This window comes from Somniosus microcephalus, chromosome 1 (assembly GCF_052327205.1).
Source record: "Somniosus microcephalus isolate GS21.2 chromosome 1, FLI_Smic_1.0, whole genome shotgun sequence".
Classification (NCBI taxonomy): Eukaryota; Metazoa; Chordata; class Chondrichthyes; order Squaliformes; family Somniosidae; genus Somniosus; species Somniosus microcephalus.
Window position 1 is genome coordinate 114,473,761 of NC_140987.1, and position 25,419 is coordinate 114,499,179.

At 45.9% G+C, this 25,419-nt stretch overlaps 1 pseudogene; it reads left to right on the plus strand.

Annotated features, from left to right (window-relative positions):
• The first annotated feature begins 11,450 nt into the window (after positions 1-11,450).
• Positions 11,451-14,656, plus strand: LOC147124300 (uncharacterized; annotated as a pseudogene).
• The last annotated feature ends 10,763 nt before the right edge of the window (positions 14,657-25,419 follow it).

The window sequence follows — 25,419 nt, forward strand, 5'->3', positions numbered from 1 at the left end:
TTTGCTTTCTGTCTGCCAACCAGTTCTCTATCCAAGTCAATACCTTGCCCCCATCCCATGTGCCTTAATTTTGCACGCTAATCTCTTATGTGGGACCTTATCGAAAGCCTTCTGAAAGTCAAAATACACCATATCCACTGGTTCTCCCTTATCTATTTTACCAGTTACATCCTCAAAAAATTCCAGTAGATTAGTCAAGCATGATTTACCTTTTGTAAATCCATGTTGACTTTGTCCGATCCTGTCACTGCTTACCAATGCTCTGCTATTACACCTTTTACAATAGATTCTAGCATTTTCCCCACTACTGATGTCAGGCTTACCGGTCTATAATTCCCTGCTTTTTCTCTACCACCTTTTTTGAATAGTGGGGTAACATTAGCTACCCTCCAATCCATGGGTACTGTTCCAGAGTCTATCGAGTTCTGGAAGATGACCAGCAATGCATCTACTATTTCTAGGGCCACTTCCTTAAGTGCCCTAAAATGTAGATTATCAGGCCCTGGGGATTTATCGGCCTTCAGTTCCATCAGTTTTCCTAACACCATTTCCCTACAAATACTGATTTCTTTCAGTTCCACCCTTTCATCAGGCCCTATGTTCCCTGGCATCTCTGGGAGGTTATTTGTGTTCTCCTTTGTGAAGACAGAACCAAAGTATGAATTTAGTTGGTCTGCCATTTCTTTGTTTCCCATTATAAATTCCCCTGATTCTGACTGTAAGGGACCTACACTTGACTTCACCAATCTTTTTCTCTTCACATATCTATAAAAGCTTTTACAGTCAGTTTTTATGTTCCATGCTAGCTTACTCTCATATTCTATTTTCCCTTTCTTAATTAATCCCTTTGTCCTCCTTTGTTGAATACAGTGTCATGACAGAGAACGGCAATGTGCTTCGCAGAAACAGGAGGCACCTACTGAAAACCACAGAGACCTTTCAGCCTCAGGAGGACGGAGAGGATGACGAGATGAGGGAAATGCCACAAAGAGACGAGATGAGGAAAATGCCACAAAGAGACGAAGGACACAATAGTGATAATGTGGATACAACTGGGGTGGTTCAGCAAACACCCGTCCAGCCACGTAGGTCACAGCGCACCGGAAAGCCTGTAGTTAAACTTGACCTGTAGACAGGGATTGATAAGACTGTAAACAGTTAATGGACTCATGGGTGTGGGTAAGGTTTATACCTACCTGCAATTAGTTACACTGACTGGTTCTATATGTTAACAAGTTCTATGTGTTATGTTATGTTATGCTGCTACTGTGTTATGTCTTCATTGAAGAGGGAAGATGTAAGGATAACCGTAGCTGTTGTAAGAATAGCGGGGGTTTGATTGACAGCTGGTTGACGGCTGATGTCATATCCGGGGGCGGGATCCGCCGCCATCTTGGCCATGCTTTCAGACTGTACTGGGAGACACAGAAGCAGGACTGAATAAAATGGTTTTCCTCAACAACTGCTTGTGAGACTCGTAATTATGTTACTAAGATAACATTACAACCCCTTCCCTTTCTGCCTGTCCAACCTCTACCTGCGGTGTGTCCAACTCCGTAAATGTGCTATTCACGATGTCCTCAGCATCGTGAACTATGATGCAGGAGACTCTTTGTGGAGCATGCTGTAGGGATCCCCCAGACTGGTTAAGAAACTTGGACCTCTGCTTCAGCATCCCGATGGTGTGCTCAATAATGATCCTGGTGAACCCCTGCTTCAGTTATACCTCTGTTGCTCAGGCATGATGGAGATGCAGAGGGGTCATGAGCCATGTGTGTAAGGGGTATACCTTGTCCCACAGCAGCTATCCTACCTCATTCCTAGGAGGGTCAATTACTGGGGGGGGTGGTAGACTGTCTCAGGATAAATGTGTTGTGGCAGCTGCCTGGGGAGCTGGCAGACAATTGCATGAAGCTGTTTGTGTGATCGGACACTATTAATGGCGTGGTAGCCTTTTCTATTGAGAAATGTTACTGGCTGGTGTTGGGAGGGCCCTGATGATAACACCTATGCAGTTAAAGTCGCCTTGTACTTGGAGGACACCAGCCACTGCTGCAAATCACTGAGCTCTCGCCTGTTGACTGTTGAGGTCAATAGGGAAGGTCTGGGTCAACCTTTGCAAACAGGATATCAGTCACCTGCTTAATGCACTTCAGACTGGATAATACGGCTGATGTCCCCTGGAACAGAATGAAAGGAGCCAATGGCAAAGAGGTTAAGAGCTGTGAAGATTTTAACAGTCACTGGTAAAGTATGCACTTGCTGTGTGCTTTCTGTTTTCATTCACAATAATGCAACATAGAGGTATAATAAGAGAAGAAAGGTTATTTGGTATCATGTGAAAATTGATCCAATTTGCAGATTGATGTGCCTCAATGAATCCGAGACTCAACGTTAACGGAGCAAAGCAAGGCTTTTATTAACTCAAAGTAATACACAGTGGAGAAGTGTCTCTCATCCAGAGATCTGCTGTACTGCCTGTGAGACACGCTGGGGCCTGCTTAAGTAGGGGCCAGGTATGGGCGGAGCCCTACACACAATACAATACAGGTAAGGAAATGAAACTGAAACTAAACTCCCCTGCTTGTCACAGTCACAGGCACAATCAAACACAGAGAATACAGAGTGCCTGATGAATGGCATATTTCATCACATTCACCACTTCTACAGATTTAGTCTGTTCGGGGGTTTGATAGTCCTCTGTGACCGACGTAGCTGTTGTGGTGCCGCGGGTGTCAGCTGGGTGTCCCCGGTGGCCTCCTGGGTCTCTGCCGGTGGCACCGCCAGGGTTGTTGAAGGGGTAGTTGGTGGCGGCACCGTTGGTCGATGTTCTTCCGGGGGTGATGAAAGGATAGTGGGTGGGTAAGAGTTGCTGTGATCGTTGTTGCTGTTGTTGTTGTGGTTGTTGTCGTTACCGGCTGGGGCGACGTCTTTTATGGACACGGTGTCCTCCCTTCCGTCGGTGTGCCGGACATACGCATATTGGGGGTTGGCGTGGAGTAGGTGCACTGACTCCACGAGAGGGTCCGTCTTGTGGCCCCTCACATGCCTTTGTACAAATACCGGACCTGGGGTGGAGAGCCATGATGGCATGGATACGCCTGAGGTGGATTTCCGGGGAAAGACAAACATTCGTTCATGAGGCGTGGCATTAGTGGCAGTACACAATAGCGACCGTATCGAATGGAGCACATCTGGGAGGACTTCCTGCCAGCGGGAGATAGGGAGGCCCTTGGTCCTTAGAGCTAGAGTGACTGCTTTCTATACTGTCCCGTTCTCTCGCTCCACCTGGCCGTTACCCTGGGGGTTGTAGCTGGTGGTACGGCTCGTGGCGATCCCCCTGGACAGCATGTACTGGCGTAGCTCTTCACTCATGAAGGACGCCCCCCTATCCGTATGGATGTAGCTCGGCATACCGAACATGCAGAACAGGCTGTTGAGGCATTTAATGACCGTGGCGCTGGTCATGTCTGGGCAGGGGAAGGCGAATGGGAAACAGGAGTATTCATCCACAATGTTCAGGAAGTAAACACTGCGGTTGACTGACGGGAGGGGGCCCTTGAAATCTAAGCTGAGCCGCTCAAAGGGCCGTGTAGCTTTGATTAAGTGGGCTCTATCTGGGCGGTAGAACCGAGGCTTGCACTCAGCGCAAGTGCGGCAGTTCCTGGTCAGAGACCGAACTTCCTCAATCGAGTAGGGTAAGTTGCGGGACTTTATGAAGTGGAACAGCCGTGTGACCCCTGGGTGGCAGAGGTCGTTGTGGAGGGTCTGTAGCCGATCCCCGGTGGCGCTGGCACACATCCCTCGTGAGAGGGCGTCGGGGGATTCGTTAAGGGCCCCTGGCCGGTAAATGATATCATACTCGAAGGTGGAGTGCTCGATCCGCCACCTGAGAATCTTATCATTTTTAATCTTCCCCTTCTGTTTATTATTAAACATAAACGCTACTGACCGCTGGTCGGTAAGTAGGGTGAAGCGTTTGCCGGCTAGGTAGTGGCGCCAGTGGCGCACTGCCTCCACGATGGCTTGGGCCTCCTTTTCCACGGAGGAGTGTCTGATTTCGGGCCCTTGGAGGGTCCTCGAGAAGAAAGCTACGGGCCGCCCCGCCTGGTTGAGGGTGGCCGCCAAGGCAAAGTCAGACGCATCACTTTCCACTTGAAAGGGAGTGTTCTCATCCACTGCCTGTAGCGTGGCCCGCTCAATATCCCGCTTAATGCTTTTGAAGGCGGCGTGGGCCTTAGCAGAGAGCGGAAAAGAGGATGCTTTCAAGAGGGGGCGGGCTTTGTCGGAGTAGTTGGGGACCCATTGGGCATAATAAGAAAATAACCCCAGGCACCTTTTCAGGGCTTTGGGAGTGTTGGGCAGGGGCAGCTCCCCTAGGGGGCGCAGTCGGTCGGGGTCTGGTCCGATTTCCCCATTCTCCACCACGCTGCCTAGTATGCAGAGGCGCGTGGTGTTGAAAACGCACTTGTCCTCGTTGTAAGTGAGGTTGAGTTTTTGTGCGGTTTTCAGGAACCTCTCGAGGTTCGAGTCGTGATCCTGCTGGTTGTGACCGCAGATGGTGATGTTGTCGAGGTAGGGGAAGGTTACCTGCAAGTGGTGGTCATCGACCATGCGGTCCATCTCCCTCTGGAAGACCGAGACCCCATTCGTCACCCCAAAGGGGACTCTGAGGAATTAGTAGAGGCGTCCGTTCGCCTCGAAGGCGGTGTACGGGCGGTCCTCTGGTCTGATAGGGAGCTGGTGGTACGCTGACTTGAGGTCGATGGTGGAGAACACCCGGTATTGGGCAATTTGGATCACCATTTCTGATATGCGGGGTAGCGGGTAGGCGTCTAGTTGGGTGTACATGTTGATCGTTTGGCTATAGTCGATCACCATCCGTTTCTTCTCGCTACCCCTCACCACCACCACTTGGGCGCACCACGGGCTGTTGCTGCGTTCAATAACGCGCTCCCTCAGCAGCCTGTCCACCTCGGTCGCGATAAACCGCCTGTCCTCCCAGCTGTACCTCCTGCTTTTGGTCGCTATTGGCCGGCAGTTGGGAGTAAGGTTCGCGAATAGCGAAGGCGGCTTTACCTTCAGGGTAGCCAGACCGCACACTGTGAGGGGCGGCTGGGACCCACCGTAATTGAGCGTGATGCTTTGGTGGTGGCACTGGAAATCCAGGCCCAAGATCACGCTCGCACATAGACTCTTCATGATTAGTCATTTAAAATTATCGTATACAGTTCCGTTAACGGACAATTGTACCGCGCAGTAACCCATAATGGTCGATGTCTGGGTTTTATCAGCCATAGAGATGGTGCCCCGAGCAGGGACCACCATTAGAGAGAGTTGTTGTGCTAGTTCAGGGTGGATAAAACTCTCCGTGCTTCCACTGTCAATTAAACATTTAACCCCGCACCCGTTTACCTCGATGTCCACCATTGATTTGGATAGCGGGTGTGGTCTGGTCTGGTCCACTGTGACCGATGCCACTGTAGGGCCCTGATCGAGACAAGATGGCGTCCACGCTGTCTGCTCACAAGATGGCGGACCCCACGAGGTCGGGCAAGATGGCGTCCAAGATGGCCGCTCCCACGGCGCACACGCGGCGGTGGCGGGTTTTCCAGCGGGGTTCCCTCTGCACACCTTCCCGAAGTGCCCCTTCTTACCGCACTTAAAGCAGGTGGTGCCTTTCGCCAGGCACAGGTTTCTGGTGTGCTTCGGCTGCCCGCAGAAGTAGCAGTTGGGGCCCCGACGCGTCGCGGCTGTCGTAGGGCTTCTGGGGGGAGAGCGGGGCCCCGACGGTGTCGGGCTGCCGGGCGGGGAAGATGCCTTCCAAGATGGCGGCACCCTTGGTGCACACGTGGTGGCGTGGGCAGCGCAGGCTGAAGAGTCGGCGTCTGAGTTTCTCTGGGCCACATCCAGGGATCGCGCTGTGTCCACAGCCTGTTTCAGGTCCAATCCCATTTTTTCCAGTAGTCTCTGCCGGATGTAAGTGGAGCTGAGGCCTGTGATAAAGGCATCTCGAACAAGCTCGTCAGTGTACACTGCGGCTTTTACATCTTGGCACTTGCAGTCTTTGCCAAGCGTTTTCAGGGTGACTAGGAACTTATCCAGCGATTCCCCAGGTCGCTGTGTGCGAGTAGCGAGCAGATGCCTAGCGTACACCTCGTTCGTAGGCTGCTGGTAATGCGCCTTTAGGATGTCGCAGGTGGCCGGGTACGTGTCGGCGTCTTGGATGAGGGGGTAAACCCGGTGGCTTACCCAATTCCGCAGGATTCCGAGTTTCATACTTTCAGCGTCCGTAGCGTCTGTGATGGCTGCGGAATTGTCCAGGAAGAATTCCATACACTTAAACCAGTGTCCGAATCGTGCCGATGCGTCCGACGCATGCGGGTCCAAATCCAAACGTTCAGGTTTCAAGAGTTGATCCATTGCGTTGAAAATTGAGTTAATAAAATTGATGTGCCTCAATGAATCCGAGACTCAACGTTAACGGAGCAAAGCAAGGCTTTTATTAACTCAGAAAGTAATACACAGTGGAGAAGTGTCTCTCATCCAGAGATCTGCTGTACTGCCTGTGAGACACGCTGGGGCCTGCTTAAGTAGGGGCCAGGTATGGGCGGAGCCCTACACACAATACAATACAGGTAAGGAAATGAAACTGAAATTAAACTCCCCTGCTTGTCACAGTCACAGGCACAATCAAACACAGAGAATACAGAGTGCCTGATGAATGGCATATTTCATCACACAGATGATAGCAGACAAGGAGTGCCAGTTGATTTGGGAGACGCAGCTCAGAAATAACAAAATAAGTTGGGCAAAATGTGTACAGCACAATGCCAGATGAAATTTAATGTATTGTACATAGGAAAGAAAAGATGGGCGACACATTTCATGTTTTGGGGTTCTACTCAGGTTCAGTGTCACTGACCATTCCCATTAGCGAGGCTTATGTCCCCTAGGATCCAGAGCATGCCTTCACCGGCCCAATATATCTAGATAAATGATAGCAAGACCCAAAGATCACCACTTACACTGGCTTACTGGAATATACCACGTGCTGCTACATGATTCTCTTCAATGGGCATATATTTGAATATATATCAGTTGGCTGCTTAGGCAATATACCCACAGGTGATTTATTTCACATAGAACAGGAAAATGAGCAGCGTTCAGTACACAATATACTTACTGTAATTTATAAGCTTTTCTATCCTTCACATTATTACCAAAATAATAAAGATGCTTCCCCTGATGTCCTTTTCTTACATGGTGAACAACTGTCAGAGTCAACCCAGCCCAGTTGCTCGGCTGATTACAGACCATAGATTGAATTCTGAGGTAAACACGCCCACATAAATATCCTTCCAAATCCTTTGAACATGTAGTGAAAGAAAAGCCCACTTACAAAAAACTGCTCTGACAAAAACTGGAGCACAATGAGGGAGTGAATTCACCAGACCAATGGCACATCAGATTCTGGCAATCAGTATTACCCTGTTTAGACTGGTGTGGGAGAAATGGGTTTTCGATTTGTGGGGCACTGGCACCAGTACTAGGATAAGAGGGTGCTGTTCCATTTGGACGGGCTTCACTTGAACCATGCTGGGGCTAGAGTCCTGGCGAATCGAATAACTAGGGCTGTAGAGAGGGCATTAAACTAAATAGTGGGGGGGGGGGAGGATCCAGGTGAGCGGGAATTAAAAAAATCAATGAGAAATAAGAAAGCAATAGAGCAGGATAGAGATGGGGGAAATTGTTGTGTATTTAATATGTGTGCTACTTTGAACCTATGGACAGGACTGCACTGCTTGTTGGGCGTAGTGATACGCAGTACCACTCCTGGCCATAAGGGTATAAATAGTACTGTGGGTACTGATCCCCCTCAGTTCCCGCCTGTGGGCATGAAGTAAAGACCTATGTATAGTCCCTACCTCCAACCAGTAAAGACCTGTTTGAGTTATACGTTTAAGTCTTTGTGTTAATTGTTCAATACAATACACATACTTAACACTGGCGACGAGTCGGTTCGAACCCTGCGGCAGTTATTCCACAGCGGCTTCGTCCAAAGACAGGATGTTGAAGAGAGGTTCCAATCCTCAACACCCCACTGAAAACTGAAGGGCAGCAGAAATCCTGACAGCTTCCAGCGACTGGAAGCGACAGGCATTAGGACCCTGAAGCCTCCATAACCTCGTGGGTAAGCCAGAGCCCGGGAGGGCGCGAGCGGGTAAGCCAGAGCCCGGGAGGGAGCGAGCAAGAGCCGCCGAGCGGGTGAGCCAGAGGCCGGGAGCCGCTTCAAGCGGGAGGCGCTTAGCGGGCCAGCGATCGCACCGGTGATAAGGGCTGAGAACCGTTTCGGGCGGGCGGCGCACCAGCGATCGCACAGGAGATAAGAGCCGCAGTCGGGCTGAAAGTCAGCGATGAGAAGCGCGGGAAAACCGCCACTGAAGTGGGCGGGGAGAGCGAGAAGCGCGGGAAAGCCGCCATTTTTCGCGGGAAAACCGCTGGGGAAGAAGGCAGAAGCGGGAAAACCGCCATTTTGTGGGCGGAGGACGACGGCAAGAGCGGGAAGCCGCCATCTTGGATAGCAGTAAAAAAAAAAAAAAATCTGAGAAATTGCAAATCTACAATGCCTAAACACGGGAATATTAGTACCTTTGATAGTGACCTCGAAGATTGGGCCATATATGTTGAAAGAGTAAAAAATTATTGTAAGGCCAATAAAATTCGTGACCAAGATAAAGCTCTAACATTATTAAATTTAATGGGTGCGAAGACATACAGGCAATTGAAACACCTGTTATCACCAGATGAACCGGCGGATAAGACGTTCGATGAGATTGTTACTGTCCTGAAAGATCATCTAAACCCCACGCCGCTGATGCTAGCGGAACGATTTAAATTTTACGACAGAAGGCAGCTACAGCATGAAAGCAATGCTGATTATTTGCTGGAATTGCGTAAATTAGCGAAATATTGCCAGTTTGGAACGGGACTGACAGAGGCACTTCGAGACAAATTTGTGTGTGGTTTATTTAAACAGGATACACAAAAGCGACTGCTCGAGGAGAATGAGCTGACGCTTGAGAAGGCGGTCACTATGGCAGCAGCACACGAAGCCGCAGCGAGAGGCACGGCAGTAATGCAGCTACGGTCACCGGAGCTCAGTGCACACAAATTGGGTGTGAGTTCTGGCAAATGTTATCGTTGTGGACAGACAACGCATGATCAGAACCAGTGTTGGTTTAAAAACCAAGAATGTAGAACTTGTGGTAGGCTTGGACATATAGCTAGAGTATGCAGGTCAGGGAAGAAGACCAGCAACAAGAAGTCACCGCAAGGAAAATACGCAAAGGTACACAAGGTGACCGAACAGGAGTCCGATTCAGACGCTAGCAGTAATGAACTGGCTAGCTTAAGCTGTAATGAACTGGCTAGCTTAAGAGTACTCAACGCTGGTAAGGGTGCAGACCTCCAGACGATTTGGGTCACTCTTCAGATAGAAGGAGTCCAAGTAAAACTGGAATTGGACACTGGATCGGCATTGACGGTCATAAATAAGAAAGATTACGGAAAGTTATTCCAACATATTCCCCTACAGGATACGGGGATTATATTGAAAACATACACGGGGCAAAGAGTGTACCCCATCGGGAAAATAGAGGTTGCAGTGGTCCACAAGGGCGAAGACAGTCAAATAATGGACTTATATGTGATATCTGAAGGAGGTTCTCCACTACTAGGACGGGAGTGGATTAGGAAAATGAATATGGACTGGCATTTCCTACAAACAATAACGAGTGAGAACTCGGTGAAGATAGTCGGCCCAGACTCTGGAACGGATGATGGTAAGCCCAACTCAGGTGCAAAAGACAAAGTTTCAGCACAGAATTCCACTGAGCAACAACAACATAGTTTAACTGTGGATTCTGAGTCTGGCAAGTCTACTGATGTGCCCATTTCTGAGGGACACCGGGCTCGAACTCAACTCCATTTCAAACTACAACAGCAATTAGAACAAATGCTTCGCCGTTGTGAGCAAGAGTTGAATGCAACGAAAGAGTTCTTTGATATAGAGTTGGAGAATCTGGAAAGACAACAGAAGCAGCTGATGGAGAAAATGGAGCAGGAGCACACAAAACGTCTGATGTCAGAGGAGTTAACGGTCAGCCAACTCCTGCATATGCTGACGGACAGGACTCTGAAATGGGAAAAACTTGAACACGAACTTCAATATTCAAACGAAAGGGGTTCGGAGCTCTCAAAGGTTATTGGAAGAGCTGAGGTAGCAACACAGACTGAGATGACTGCAACAGAGCAGCCCTTGGATGCCAAAAGTACGCTGACTCACGTCAACGTAGAACAACAGACCGCTGAAACAGCTGCTCCGGTAGAGGGATTGAATAGTCCGATCAATCAATCTCCAAAAGAAGTTGAAGTAGTAAAATCTCAAATGAGGTCATTAGTAAATGACTTGCTGAAAGCCCAGAAAAAGCTGGATGAAGAGGTACGCATGAAGAAGTCTCTTCAGGAAAGATGTCTGGACTTGGAACAAAAGCTGGCTAACGCCCAGCTGGGTATGGAGGAAATAGAAGACCCTCTCGCTGGCCTAGATCAGGACGACACCGAATATTACTATGTCCTGTCCTGCCCAACTTGTAACTTCGACTCCCACCATACAGAAATCATGGAGGAGCACCGAAAGTCTACGGAACATCGGGAGAAGGTGGCTCTACTACGGAAAAAGGAGGGAGAGAAGGAGGAACTGCGCATGCAGCTGGCAGCTGACAGTGGAGCCCAGAGAGTCTCCAAGAAGCAGAAAAGGGAAAGTCGAAACAGAAGATGACCCATCTGAACCATTATTACCTCTACCAGATCACACACGTGGTCCCTCCGAACGGAGCCAATTCAGTTCGGAAGTTCAAACTGTTAAATCCATGGAAGGACTATTGAATGAGTCACTCCAGCAACGTGAACTGACTCCACCACAGAGATTGAATCTGTGAACTGTTTTCCGCAGAGACTGAATCTGTGATCTGTTTTGACATGAAGTTATCTATGTATCTATGTTATTCTGTTATGTAAACCTGAAGTTATATATGTATATATGTTATTACGTTATGTTAAATGGGGAGATGACTGTAAAGCTAGGAAGGGAGGAATGTTGTGTATGTAATATGTGTGCTACTTTGAACCTATGGACAGGACTGCACTACTTGTTGGGCGTAGTGATACGCAGTACCACTCCTGGCCATAGGGGTATAAATAGTACTGTGGGTACTGATCCCCCTCAGTTCCCGCCTGTGGGCCTGAAGTAAAGACCTATGTATAGTCCCTACCTCCAACCAGTAAAGACCTGTTTGAGTTATACGTTTAAGTCTTTGTGTTAATTGTTCAATACAATACACATACTTAACAGAAATAATAACCAGAGTGTGACAGGAAGGGACAGAATGTTTAAAAATAAGAGTACAACAGAAAATGGGGCCAAAACAAGGAGGAATGGTAAAAAGACAAAGTTTAAAGCTCTATATCTGAATGCATGAAGCATTCATAACAAGATAGATGAGTTAACGGCACAAATAGATACAAATGGGTATGATCTGATCACCATTACAGAGACGTGGTTGCAAGGTGATCAGGGCTGGGAACTGAATATTCCAGGGTATTTGACAATTCGGAAGGATAGACAGAAAGGAAAGGGAGGTGGGGTGGCTTTGTTGGTAAAGGATGGGATTAGTGCAGTGGTAAGAAGTGATATTGGCTCAGAAGATCAAGATGTAGAATTGGTTTGGGTGGAGTTAAAAACTAATAAGGGGAAAAAGGCTCTGGCGGGCATAGTCTACAGGTCCCCGAACAGTAGCAATACTGTTGGTCAGAGTATAAATCAACAAATAATGGAGGACTGTAAAAATGGCACAGTAATAATTATGGGTGATTTTAATCTCCATATTGATTGGACAAATCAAATTGGCCATGGTAGCCTTGAGGAGGCGTTCATAGAGTGCATCCGGGATGGTTTCCTAGAACAGTATGTAATGGAACCAACCAGGGAGCAGGCTATCTTGGATCTGGCACTATGTAATGAGACAGAATTAATAAATGATCTCATAGTAAAGGATCCTCTAGGAAAGAGTGATCATAGCATGGTTGAATTTCAAATTCAGTTGGAGGGTGAGAAAGTTGTATCTCAAACAAGTGTCCTGATCTTAAACAAAGGCAATTACAGTGGCATGAGGGCAGAACTGGCTAAAGTGGACTGGAAAAATAAATTAAAGGGTAAGACAGTTGAAATGCAGTGGCGGACATTTAAGAAGATATTTCATAACTCTCAACAAAAATATATTCCAGTGAGAAAGAAAGATTTTAAGAGAAGGGAGCACCATCCGTGGCTAACTACGGAAGTAAAGGATGGTATCAAATTGAAAACGAAGGCATACAATGTTGCCAAAATTGATGGGAGACCAGAGGTTAGGGAAATTTTTAAAAACCAGCAAAGGATGACTAAAAAAATAAAGAGAGAGAAGATGAATTAGGAGAGTAAACTGGCAAGAAACATTAAAACAGATAGTAAGAGCTTCTACAGGAATATAAAAAGGAAGAGGGTAGCTAAAGTAAATGTTGGTCCCTTAGAGGATGAGACTGGGGAATTAATAATGGGGAATGGGGAAATGGCAGAGACTCTGAACAAATATTTTGTATCTGTCTTCACGGTAGAAGACACTAACAACATTCCAATAATGGATAATCAAGATGCCACAGGAAGTGGGGAACTAAAGACGATCACTATCACTAAGGAAATAGTACTTCGTAAAATAATGGGACTAAAAGATGACAAGTCCCCTGGACCAGATGGCCTGCATCTCAGGGTCTTAAAAGAAATGGCTGCAGAGATAGTGGATGCATTGGTTGCAATATACCAAAATTCCCTGGACTCTGGAGAGGTCCCAGCGGATTGGAAAACCGCAAATGTAACACCCCTATTTAAGAAAGGAGGGAGACAGAAAGCAGGAAACTATAGACCAGTTAGCCTAACATCTGTCGTTGGGAAAATGCTGGAGTCCTTCATTAAGAAATTAGTAGCAGGGCATTTAGAAAATCATAATGCAGTCAAGCAGAGTCAGCATGGTTTTATGAAAGGGAAATCATGTTTAACAAACTTGCTGGAGTTCTTTGAGGAGCTAATGAGCAGGGTGAACAAAGGTGAACCAGTGGATGTGGTGTATTTGGATTTCCAGAAGGCATTCGATAAGGTGCCACATAAAAGGTTACTGCATAAGATAAGAGCTCACAGAATTGGGGGTAATATATTAGCATGGATAGAGAACTGGCTAACTAACAGAAAGCAGAGAGTCGGGATAAATGGGTAATTTTCCGGTTGGCAAACGGTAACTAATGGGATGCCACAGGGATCGGTGCTGGGGCCTCAATTATTTACAATCTACATTAATGACTTGGATGAAGGGACCGAGTGTAATGTAGCCAAGTTTGCGGATGATACAAAGATGGGCGGGAAAGCAAGTTGTGCAGAGGACTCAAAGAACCTGCAAAGGGATATAGACAGGCTAAGTGAGTGGGCAAACATTTGGCAGATGGAGTATAATGTGGGAAAGTGCGAGGTTATCCACTTTGGCAGGAAATATAAAAAAGCAAATTATTATTTAAATGGAGAGAGATTACAAAATGCTACAGTTCAGAGGGACCTGGGGGCCCTTGTGTATGAAACACAAAAAGTTAGCATGTAGGTACAGCAAGTAATCAAAAAGGCAAATGGAATGTTGGCCTTTACTCCAAAGGGGTTGGAGTATAAAAGCAGGGAAGTCCTGCTGCAACTGTACAGGGTATTGGTGAGACCACACCTTGAGTACTGCATACAGCTTTGGTCTCCTTATTTAAGGAAGGATATACTTGCATTGGAGGCAGTTCAGAGACGATTCACTAGGTTAATTCCAGAGATGAGGGGTTGACTTATGAGGAAAGGTTGAGCAGGCTGGGCCTATACTCACTGGAATTTAGAAGAATGAGAGGTGATCTTATTGAAACATATAAGATACTGAGGGGGGCATGACAAGGTAGATGCAAAAAGGATGTTTCCCCTTGTGGGGAAATCTAGAACGCAGGGGCACAGTTTGAGAATAAAGGGTCACCCTTTTAGAACTGAGATGAGGAGGAATTTCTTCTCTCAGAGGGTCATAAATCTGTGGAATTCTCTGCCCCAGAGAGCTGTGGAGGCTGGGTCATTAAATACATTTAAGGTAGAGATAGACAATTTTTTGCAAGATAAGGGAGTGAAGGGTTATGGGGAGCGGGCTGGGAAGTGGCTTTCAGCCCAAGATCAGACATGATCTTATTGAATGGTGGAGCAGGCTCGAGGGGCCAAGTGGCCTATTCCTGCTCCTATTTCTTATGTTCTTATGTTCTTAACCAGGTAGTCTCAGGGGGAGGGCTAGCTTTGTCTTCCATTTTCAAAGCACGTCCATTCTCTATAATAAAAAGCTTGAAAATCTTACTGATTTTTACAAGTCTCCCTTTGTGATGAGATACAGCTGACATGCCAGATTCCATTAGTCCATTAGTCCGTTTACATTTCAGCTGCTTTGGTTTGCCTGTTTTACAGTTTGTTTTCACTGAAGGTTATGAAGGATCAGAAGTGAAATAAATCGGTTTGGTGTGAGAAGGCTGGTGGGAATACTCCATGGAGGTTATCACCTTGTGCTCTGAGCTCAGGGCTAATGTGCTGGAAAGACATTGCAGAGTTCTGAAACTACACTAGGAGTGCTACCCTGGCTCACTTGGTAGCACTGTTGCTTCTGTATCATGAGATTGTGAGTTTAAGCACCACTTCAGGACTTCAGCACACAATCGGGGTTGACATTTTTGTGCAGCACCGAGGGAGTGCTGTGTTATTGGAAGTTCTGCCCTTTAGGGCTGCTATGTGTAGTGTATGTAACCTGAAGAAGGAACTATATTCTGCAGCCCCTGTATACTGCAGTACCAGTAGTGACCACCCCTGTATATAAGCCTGTGCAGCAACCTTGCATAGTAGTTCCAGTTTTGTCTCCGTTCAGTAAACACCTGTTATAACCAACTCCTGCAGTCCGTGTCTCAATTACACATGGACGTTACACTGGCGATGAACAGATCCGAACTTACCTACAGTTCTGCACCACCTCACGGGGATCCATCCCTGAAGCGAAGTTGTTAGAGGTCGAGGCCAGAAGGAAGAAAAAAAAAAGAAAACAAACAGAAGAAACGGGCGGCGACCGTGGGCAACCGCCCTCTGATTCATCGAATTCGAAGATTTGCAGGAGAGGCTGTCGAGAGCTGGGCTTGGTTATCCAGTCTATGGTGTTCCAGCTAATCGGGCTGGCGGCAGGTAGTACACTGATCCTTCCTGGGCTGCGGCGGGCTAGAGCTCGATCGGGTGGCTTTTCAATGGGGCCGAGCAGCGTTGTCGGGAAGAGGAGAGAGAGAGAGAGGGTGGAGCACACAGGGCGTGGCCGGTGCTACAAAGCCGGGCAGCGTACAGACCCGAGAAGAGGGAGGAAAGTGTCCCATAGAGTCTGCTCTGATGACGGGAACAGTAATTAAAATAAAAGAAATTAGAAGCACAGAAAGCCGCAAGGAGCTGCAGTTTGCCACGGGGACCGCGGAGAGCGGCGTTGGCAGCAGCGCGGGGGGGGAAGTGCGCGAAGACCATAGGGCGTCGCCATCAAGGCATAAAAACGCCAGCAACAGCGCTAGCAGCAGCGGAAAAGACAGAAAGCACGGGAGGCATCATCTTAATCCAGCGGGGAAGAAGGCAAAGCGCGGGAGGCGCCATTTTGTTCAATCGGGGAAGAAGGCAAAGCACGGGAGGCGCCATCTTAGATCTCCAAGATGCCGAAGACTGGCGATATCACTGCCTTCGATAATGCAATAGAAGACTGGACCACGTATGTGGAAAGAGTCGAAGTATATTGCAAGGCAAATGAAGTAGCCGATGAGAAAAAGGCATCGGTACTACTAAACTTAATGGGCGCAAGAACATACGGCCTATTGCGGAACCTGATCACTCCAGTCAAACCGATGGCGAAGAGTTTTAACGAAATTGTTGATATCCTACAGGAACACCTAAATCCTACACCGCTGCTGATAGCAGAAAGAATTAAATTCCACAAGAGAAATTAGCATAAAGATGAGAACAATGCTGATTACCTTACGGAACTACACAAGCTATCAAAGCACTGCCAGTTCGGAGCAGGACTGGCAGATACCCTACGGGACAAATTTGTCTGTGGACTCCTGAGTGAAGGAACCCAGAAGAGGTTACTTTCAGAGAAAGAGCTGACGCTAGATAAGGCTTTCAGCGTGGCAGTATCGTACGAAGCAGCAGCAAGGGGAGCTGCAGAAATACAGCAAAAGCCACAGGAATACAGCACCCATGAAATGACACGGGGATTTGAAAAATGTTATTGCTGCGGCAGAACAACCCATGACCAGAAGGACTGCTGGTCCAAGGACAAAACATGCAAGCAATGCGGAAAGATGGGACACATTGCACGAGTTTGCAGGTCTGGGAAGAAGACTAATGACAACAAAAAGGCTACTAAGGAACAGTACAGGAAAGTACAAAAGATGACGGACAGTAGTTCTGAAGACCAGAAGAGCGATAGTGAATCCGGGAACAAGAGACTAAGCTGTCTCAAACTACACAACGTAATCGCAAAAGAGGATCACCGAACCATTTGGGTCACCCTCATGATAGTAGGGTCCCAAGTCAAAATGGAATTGGATACAGGATCAGCCCTGACCATCATGAATCGACAAGACTACGAGCGGCTATTCTCACACATACTCTTGAAAGACACATCCATTGTCTTGAAGACGTATACGGGGCAGAAAGTATACCCCAGAGGGAAAATAAGGGTGCCTGTCGAATACAACGGCAAGGAAATACAGAAATTGTATCTGTACATACTGCAAGATGGTGGACCACCGTTATTGGGACGTGAATGGATCAGAAAGATAAGTTTAGACTGGCACTCCATTCAGGCACTGGCTGTGGCTGGTAAAAAGGATGACGACACCATACCTGGACGATTGTCAAAAATCTTAGCTAACACTAAAGAGGTATTTCAACAAGGACTGAGAACTCTTAAAGGCGTAACCGCCTCGATAAAAATAGAAGAGAATGCAATTCCCAAGTTTTTCAAAGCAAGACCGGTACCGTATGCAATTTGCCCAGCCGTCGAGGCAGAGCTGGAGAATCTGGAGAATGCAGGTGTGTTATCTAAGGTAGACTGGAGTGAGTGGGTGACACCCATCGTTCCTGTCATGAAGAAAACGTTAAACAATAAGTCTGAGGAGCCAAGGAAGGTTCGCATCTGTGGGGACTTCAAGGTGACTGTGAACCCAATCCTTCACACAGTACAGTATCCTCTCCCAAGGATAGAAGATATTTTCGCCTCACTATCTGGAGGGAAGCGTTTTACAAAAATTGACCTAGCACAAGCATATTTGCAGATGGAGGTTGAAGAATCCTCTAGGAAATATCTCACGATAAACACTCACAAAGGTCTTTACCAGTATAATTTACTGGTATTCAGAGTAGCATCAGCTCCGGCGATATGGCAAAGAGCGATGGAACAAGTCCTGCAAGGGATTCCGGGGACTCACTGTTACTTGGACGACATCCTAGTGACAGGCGAAAATGACAGTGAACACCTTGCCAACCTAGAGCAGGTGCTCACTAGACTAAGAGAACATGGGCTACGAGCCAATCGCCCCAAGTGCGAGTTTTTTAAGAAACAGATATCGTATTGTGGCCACGTGATGGATGAAGAGGGGTTACATAAGTCCCCTGACAAAATTGAAGCGGTAGTTAAGGCTCCAGCGCCTGAAAATGTGTCGCAACTGAGGTCATTCCTCGGATTGGTGAATTACTACCATAAGTTTTTGCCGAATTTGTCCACAATTCTTCACCCACTGAACGCCCTACTACAAACTGGAGTAGCATGGAAATGGAGCGATAAATGTAAGCGGGCCTTTCAGAAGTGTAAAGACCTGATCACTTCAAGAGAAGTATTGGCTCACTACAACCCATCACTACCGATAAGACTGGCGTGTGATGCATCTCCCTACAGCATTGGAGCGGTACTGTCACATAAATTCCTTGATGGTTCAGAGAGGCCGATAGCTTTTGCGTCACGCTCGTTAACTTCAGCCAAGCGTAACTACGCCCAGATTGACAGAGAGGCCCTCAGCCTGGTGTGGGGGGTGAAGAAGTTCAATCACTACCTGCACGGAGAGAAATTTACTCTACTAACTGATCATCAACCTCTCGTCTCCATTTTCAACCCTCAGAAGGGCGTACCGATAATGACAGCACAACGACTACAGAGGTGGTCCCTTTCCCTAGGGGCACACCAATATGACATCGAGTACAAAGGAACTAAACAGCATGGGAATGCTGATGGATTGTCGCGCCTACCGTTGCCGACGGTGGAAGAAGCACCTGCAGTGGATCCTGTGGAGATATTCCACTCGACCATAGTCGAATGTCTACCTGTGACGAATGCAAACATAGAAAAGGAAACACAAAATGACCCGACACTCTCCAGGGTCTATGATTTAACGGTGAAGGGATGGCCAGCACATGGTGAACCACTGTTGTCAGCATTCTCGGCGAGAAGAGAACAGCTGTCAGTGTGCCGAGGAACCTTGATGTGTGGATTCAGAGTAGTAATTCCACCCAAATTGAAGGATAGAGTGCTCAATGAGCTTCATGAGGGTCATCTGGGAGGGGTAAAAATGAAGAACTTAGCCAGAGCGTTTGTGTGGTGGCCGGGAATCGATAGAGAAATTGAAGAGATGACCAAGAGCTGTACAGGATGCCAGAAGGTCCAAAACGCCCCACCACAAGCCCCTCTACATCCATGGGAGTGGCCCTCATCTCCATGGCAAAGGGTGCACATTGATTTTGCTGGTCCATTTATGGACTCTATGTTTTCAATTGCGGTGGATGCACATTCAAAGTGGCCAGAGGTAATAAAAATGTCCTCAACCACCACAGAAAAAACTATCACAGTCTTACGAACCATATTCGCCAGAAATGGGCTGCCTGAACAGATTTGCTCCGACAATGGGCCACAGTTTGTGTCTGAAGAGTTCTGGAGGTTCTTAAAGAACAATGGTGTTAAGCAGTACACATCCGCCCCATATCATCCAGCCACCAATGGATTGGCTGAGAGCTTCGTTCAAACATTCAAGAAGGCTATCAAGGCAATGTGTAATGAAGACATACCCCTACAACACGAGGTGGATAACTTCTTGTTTGTCTACCGGAATGCGACACATGCGGTTACCAACCAAACTCCAGCCATGATATTCTTCAATCAAAGACTAAGATGCCGCTTGGATTTGGTTAAGCCAAACATCAGAAGAGATGTGGAGAACAGGCAGTTTCAGAATATGAATGAAAGGCCAACCAGGAGTTTCAAGATAGGTCAACCAGTTTTGGCCCGGGACTACCGCACAGAGAAATGGCAGCCAGGAACGATCTGCACACGGCAAGGACCTCTAATGTATACCGTGGACGTTGGAGAGAGCATTGTAAGACGCCATGCTGACCAGATTCTAGAGTCACTGGAAAACGTCAAATCTACACTGCGATCCTATACACCTGGTGATGAAATCGAAGTACCAATTGCATCTACCTCAGAATCGGTGATATTGGAAGCAGACGAACCAAACAACGACGTTGATCCTGAATCAACTTTGCCAGAAGAACCTGATACCCCAAAGAGGCGTTATCCGGACAGAATCAGGAAGCCTCCTCAAAGACTGAATTAACTTCAGCTAATGTATATAGCAACTGTAATTGTAAATATGTTATTTAATTATTAATCGAATGTTATGTACTGTTTAGCTAAAAGGGGAGGAATTGTAGTGTATGTAACCTGAAGAAGGAACTATATTCTGCAGCCCCTGTATACTGCAGTACCAGTAGTGACCGCCCCTGTATATAAGCCTGTGTAGTAACCTTGCATAGTAGTTCCAGTTTTGTCTCCATTCAGTAAACACCTGTTATAACCAACTCCTGCAGTCTGTGTCTCAATTACACACGGACATTACACTATGTAAATCCAGGATCACATCTGTCTGGTCCACTGATTCAAGTGGACAATAAAGATCCCTAAGCACTGCTCATAAAAAGAGCAGGATGTTCTTCTGGTGTCTTGGCCAATATTTCTCCCTCAGCTAATGCCACCAAAAGTAGGTTAACTGGTCATTCATCTCATTGCCTGCCAAACGGTAGTCACTGCATTTCAAAAGTCATTGGCCTAAAAATTGTTGTTGGAGGCGTACCTCTGGAGTGTGCCTCTGACCCGTGAAACAATTCCAAAAGTACCTCCTCGCATCCAGGCTGTGAAGAGTTGCGATCCCGGGCCTTCAGGCAGAGAGCAGCGCAAAGGCCCATGGATCCCAGAGACAGAAGGCGGTTCGGAAGCGTCCCTGGGATCACGTGGGCCCAGTCCTTCAATGACAAAGGAGAATTCCATTGCAATCATTTACCAAGGGAATCCCCTAATAATATGCAATGGAATCCCCAAATAATTATACAATGTACAGAATTCTAATAATTATAAATGTACTGAATTCCAATTTTATTCATAAGTTCCTTCATTGCACCAACCTCAATAAAAATTTAATTTTTTGATAAATAATTTTAAACATCTTAAGCCAAGCCAATATTTGCATAAACTCATTTAAAGTGTATGTGCATAATTTTGGATTTTTAAATGTTTTATTTAAGCCTTATATATACCCTTACACTGAGAAAGCAGGCCCTATGCTTGCTTTTACCAGCTGTAAGAGTTGCGTGGGCAATTGCTGGGCAGTTGTTGGGCAAATAGCCCACCTCTACGCCAGCAATACTCATTTTTCAGGCGGTCCCGGATTTCGCGCATTTGCAAGCGCATGTGAAAATCCAGAAGTTACGGGGCCTTTCAAATGGATTACGACGGCGTACTCTGAGAGCACGCCGTCACGGAGACCGCAATTTCAGGGCCATTAACTACATGTGAAGTGTTTGTAGATGTTTATGAGAGACACAATGAGGTGTTTTATAAACTAGGGATGAACAATAAATGTGGCCTTGCCAGCATCACTCACATACTAAGAACAACTAAAAAGTCCTTAACCCAACCTTGAATTACCCGAGTAATTGCATTGTAGCAAAAGAGTAAGAGGCCATAGAAAGAGTCTTTCAATTTCATTAAATTTATATAACGATCTGCTGCCATTACATTCACCACAGTTCAGTAAAACTGGTGTAGGAGAGGGGAAAAGAGAAAATCTACAAACAGCTGTTGTTTAGAATACTAAGTACTAACTTAGTTGGCTACAATCACTTATTTTTAGAATCTTGTTTTATAAATATGTGTCACATCCAAAATAAACAAAGCTGAGGTTTACTCTCTAAGAACTGCATGGTGATCATCACTCAAAACAGTTTACTCTTCTACTGGTAAGCACTTACACTGCATGAACAAAAAGTAATAAAGTTATGAAAAGAAATCGTCATTGCTGTCCTTTATCCTTAATGGAAGTATTTGTTATAATTTCATATCAAAGGAAAATAACATTGTGAGAAATCATCTGTGTCTGGCGCTTTCCCCTCTGCTCATTTTGGGATATGTTACACGCTTACATCTTCTAGATCCTATTTTTTGTTAATGTGCGTATGTACAGAATGCAAGCTGCTGCAATACCCATTTAAGACCACGTGCCATTCAATGTAGCATTATAAAGATTTATGTTGCATCATGCATTACACAAAAATGAAAAGTTACATCTAATTAAGGGTAAAACATATCACACTTGGAAAGTGGTCATCAACTTTAGATGTCACACCTTAGGCAAAAATCATGATTACTTAGTCTAATCATAACATTTATGATCATTATGATCAGTAACTGTTAAGTGAACATGGCTTTTTGGGCGAAATCCACTTTCACCGGGGGAAAAAGCTATCAACCAGCAAGAACTGCAAAACTGGTTTGAGCTGTGTCTTACTTTATGAACCAGTCTGGTTTATGCCTATGTAAATAACATGTAAACACAGTCTGGCCCGGATTTTGCGGTCAGCGGCAAACGAACGCCGCTAGCTGTTCATCACACTTACACTTATTACAGGGGATCTGGGACCTGTGTGAACAGGTCAAGCAATGATGTGTCTCCTTAACCAATCAGATTGAAGAATTGTTACTGAAGCACACAGAGTCTAAACCAGGAAGTGTCAGTTAGAATAGTTAATTCAATGCCAAATTATATACAGAAAGTGAAATAAAGAGAGGGAAAGAAAGATGGGATTAAGAGAGAGAGATAAAAGAGACAGAAAGAAAAGTAAAAAAAAAGTTTGATTTAAATTTTTCAATTTTTTTAAATCACCAACAATAATTAAAATCTGAAGGAATGAAACTCCACACTTGAACAAGTTAATTTCAGTGCCAGAGAGGTTATTTGGCAGTAATTAAGGCATAAAAAATTCATTTATACTAGAATAGACAAGCCCTAACTTTTTCTGGCATGTTTAGTGGGTATCTAGTGGGTAAGTACAGTAACTTCACGCCGTTCCATGTGTTTCAAAGACGACCGAGTCTCTTGGCGAGGTACAGTTATAACAAAGCTTGTGGAGGAGCAGGGCAACTTTAACAGCAACATCCTGATTTCCACATTTAACTGTGCATGTGTGGGCGCCAGAAATTGCTGTCCAATTTATTCCTTAATAAGAGCGAGCGCTGATATCCTCACCGTTATTTCTACTGCAAAATCCAGGCCAATTAATTCACACTTGAAATATTAAACTTGCAGCGGTCTCCAAAGTGTTGCAAATTTCTACCACAATGTTTTCTTCCAGGGGCCTCGCCAAGGTTTCAGCGACTCCCATTTCACTGCGCCCTCTGACCTTCAATTGCTTAGCTGGACTTGAAAAAAAAATAATTTCCCCCCTTTATTTCCTCTGATTTTTAATTCAGTATTTTTTTAACCAGCTCCCAATCATTTTTGTGTTATATTTGCTCCTTTCCTCATTGATGTATTTCTTTTTCTTTCTGTACTTTGAGGTTTTTTTGCTTCTGAAAATCGACATGCAGGATAACCTCCAATTCAGGCAAATTTATATTGTGTCATAATTTTTGCCTTGGTTTGAGTGATATTTTATGACAATTTTTGTCCTACTTTGTGATTTTTCAGTTCTTTTTGTTTTTCTTTTCTTTGTGTTCATATGAGTAACATGGCCTTTGACCAGACACCCTGCTGGATATTTATATGTAGTTCAAACAAAAAGGTCATTTCCAGTGTGTTCTTGGTAAGTGCAGTATAGTTACAGCAAGGTTTTAAGAAATACAAATGTTATGGTGAAACTTAGTTGTGAAATCTTAAGTGTACTGAAAATGTTTATGCTATGCTAATCGATCAGCCAGGATAAGTCAAGATCAAGTGTAGTCTTCGGGTGATAAATGTAACATTTTAAAATTTAAGGTAGAAAGCAATTTATCAAGGTGGCTGCAGAGCTGGACGAGAAAGTGCTGAAAGTTGCTCAACATAGAAACATAGAAGATAGGAGCAGGAGTAGGCCATTCGGCCCCTCGAGCCTGCTCCGCCATTCAATGAGATCATGGCTGATCATCCAAATTCAGTACCCTGTCCCTGCTTTCTCCCCATATCCCTTGATCCCTTTAGCCTTAAGAAATATATCTAACTCCTTCTTGAATATATTTAATGAATTGGCCTCCACTGCCTTCTGTGGTAGAGAATTCCACAGGTTCACCACTCTTTGGGTGAAGAAATTCCTCCTCATCTCTGTCCTAAATGGCTTACCCCTTATAGACTGTGACCCCTGGCTCTGGACTCCCCAGCCATCGGGAACATCCTTCCTGCATCAAGTCTGTCTAGTCCTGTTAGAATTTTATAAGTTTCAATGAGATCTCCTCTCATTCTTCTAAACTCCAGTGAGTACAAGCCCAATCTCTCCTCATACGTCATTCCTGCCATCCCAGGTATCAGTCTGGTGAATCTTCGCTGCACTCCCTCCATGGCAAGAACATCCTTTCTCAGATAAGGCGGCCAAAACTGCACACAATACTCAAGATGTGGTCTCACCAAGGCCCTGTACAACTGCAGCAAGACATCCTTGCTGCTGTACTTGAACCCTCTCGCTACGAAGGCCAACATACCATTTGCCTTCTTAACCGCCTGCTGCACCTGCATGCTTACCTTCAGCGACTGGTGCACAAGGACACCCAGGTCTCGTTGCACTTCCCCTTCTCCCAATCTATTGCCACTCAGATAATAATCTGCCTTCCTGTTTTTGCCAGCAAAGTGGATAACCTCGCATTTATCCACATTATACTGCATCTGCCATGCACCTGCCCAATCACCCAACCTGTCCAAATCAAACTGGAGTTTCTCGGCATTGTAAGGTTCGCAAAATTCTGCAGATTCCCTCAAATCAAGAAAAGCAGAGATTTTGGACTGTTTAAAAATGTTGGGCCAAAAAGGGGCTTAAAGTTAAAACCCCAGGATTTTGGTTATTTTAAAAGGACATGTCCAGGCCTGTGGAAGGCTGCAACAAAGGGGTTGGGATGGGCCTCTGTAAAACAAGCAGTTTGGGTATAGGCCAAACTGTCTGGGAATGTTCTGGGCTGTCTCAATCATTTCACATAAATGACAAAAGGCCTACAGAAGAGCAGTTCCTGCCAAAATTACAGAGCCTCAATAATATGCATAATGCAGTACATGCCACTATCAACAAAAGGGACCCTGACCCCGACAGGAGAAGACAAAACTTACTAATCGGACCAAAAATTAAATAGTCATTTAAGGCTAATTTAGGTTTCGATGGACCATCCCGAACCTAGTTTATACCAACTTAAATCAATTAAAATAGATGGGACCAGCTCGAAACCCGTTAAAGAATTCAAAAACTATTACTGTTAACGAGCCCGCCAAAAATGACAATGGGCCAGAGAAGATTTGGCGGGCAGATAAGCAAGGCCTCAAACGGTATAATTGAGGCCTGCTTTGTCAGTTCAACACAGTCGGAGAATCGGAGATTGACGGAAGGACAACAGAAGGAGAACGGAAGGAAAGGAGAAAGGAATCATGGCAACCAAGGGCCCCAAGAAACAAACAACCAACAATATTACCAACAACTAGGTAATATTGGGCCACAGCGACCAACAAGAAACCAGCCTGGAAGAAACCGAAGATTCGCAAGTTTGTTGTCCTAAGGGGAGTGTTTGCTAGTGCTCTGGGGGAGGGTTTAAACTAAAATGGTGGGGGGTTGGGAACCTGAGCAGGGAGACAGAGGAAAGGGAAACAAGGATAAAAGCAAAAGATAGGAAGGAGAAAAACAAAAGTGGCAGTCAGAGAAAT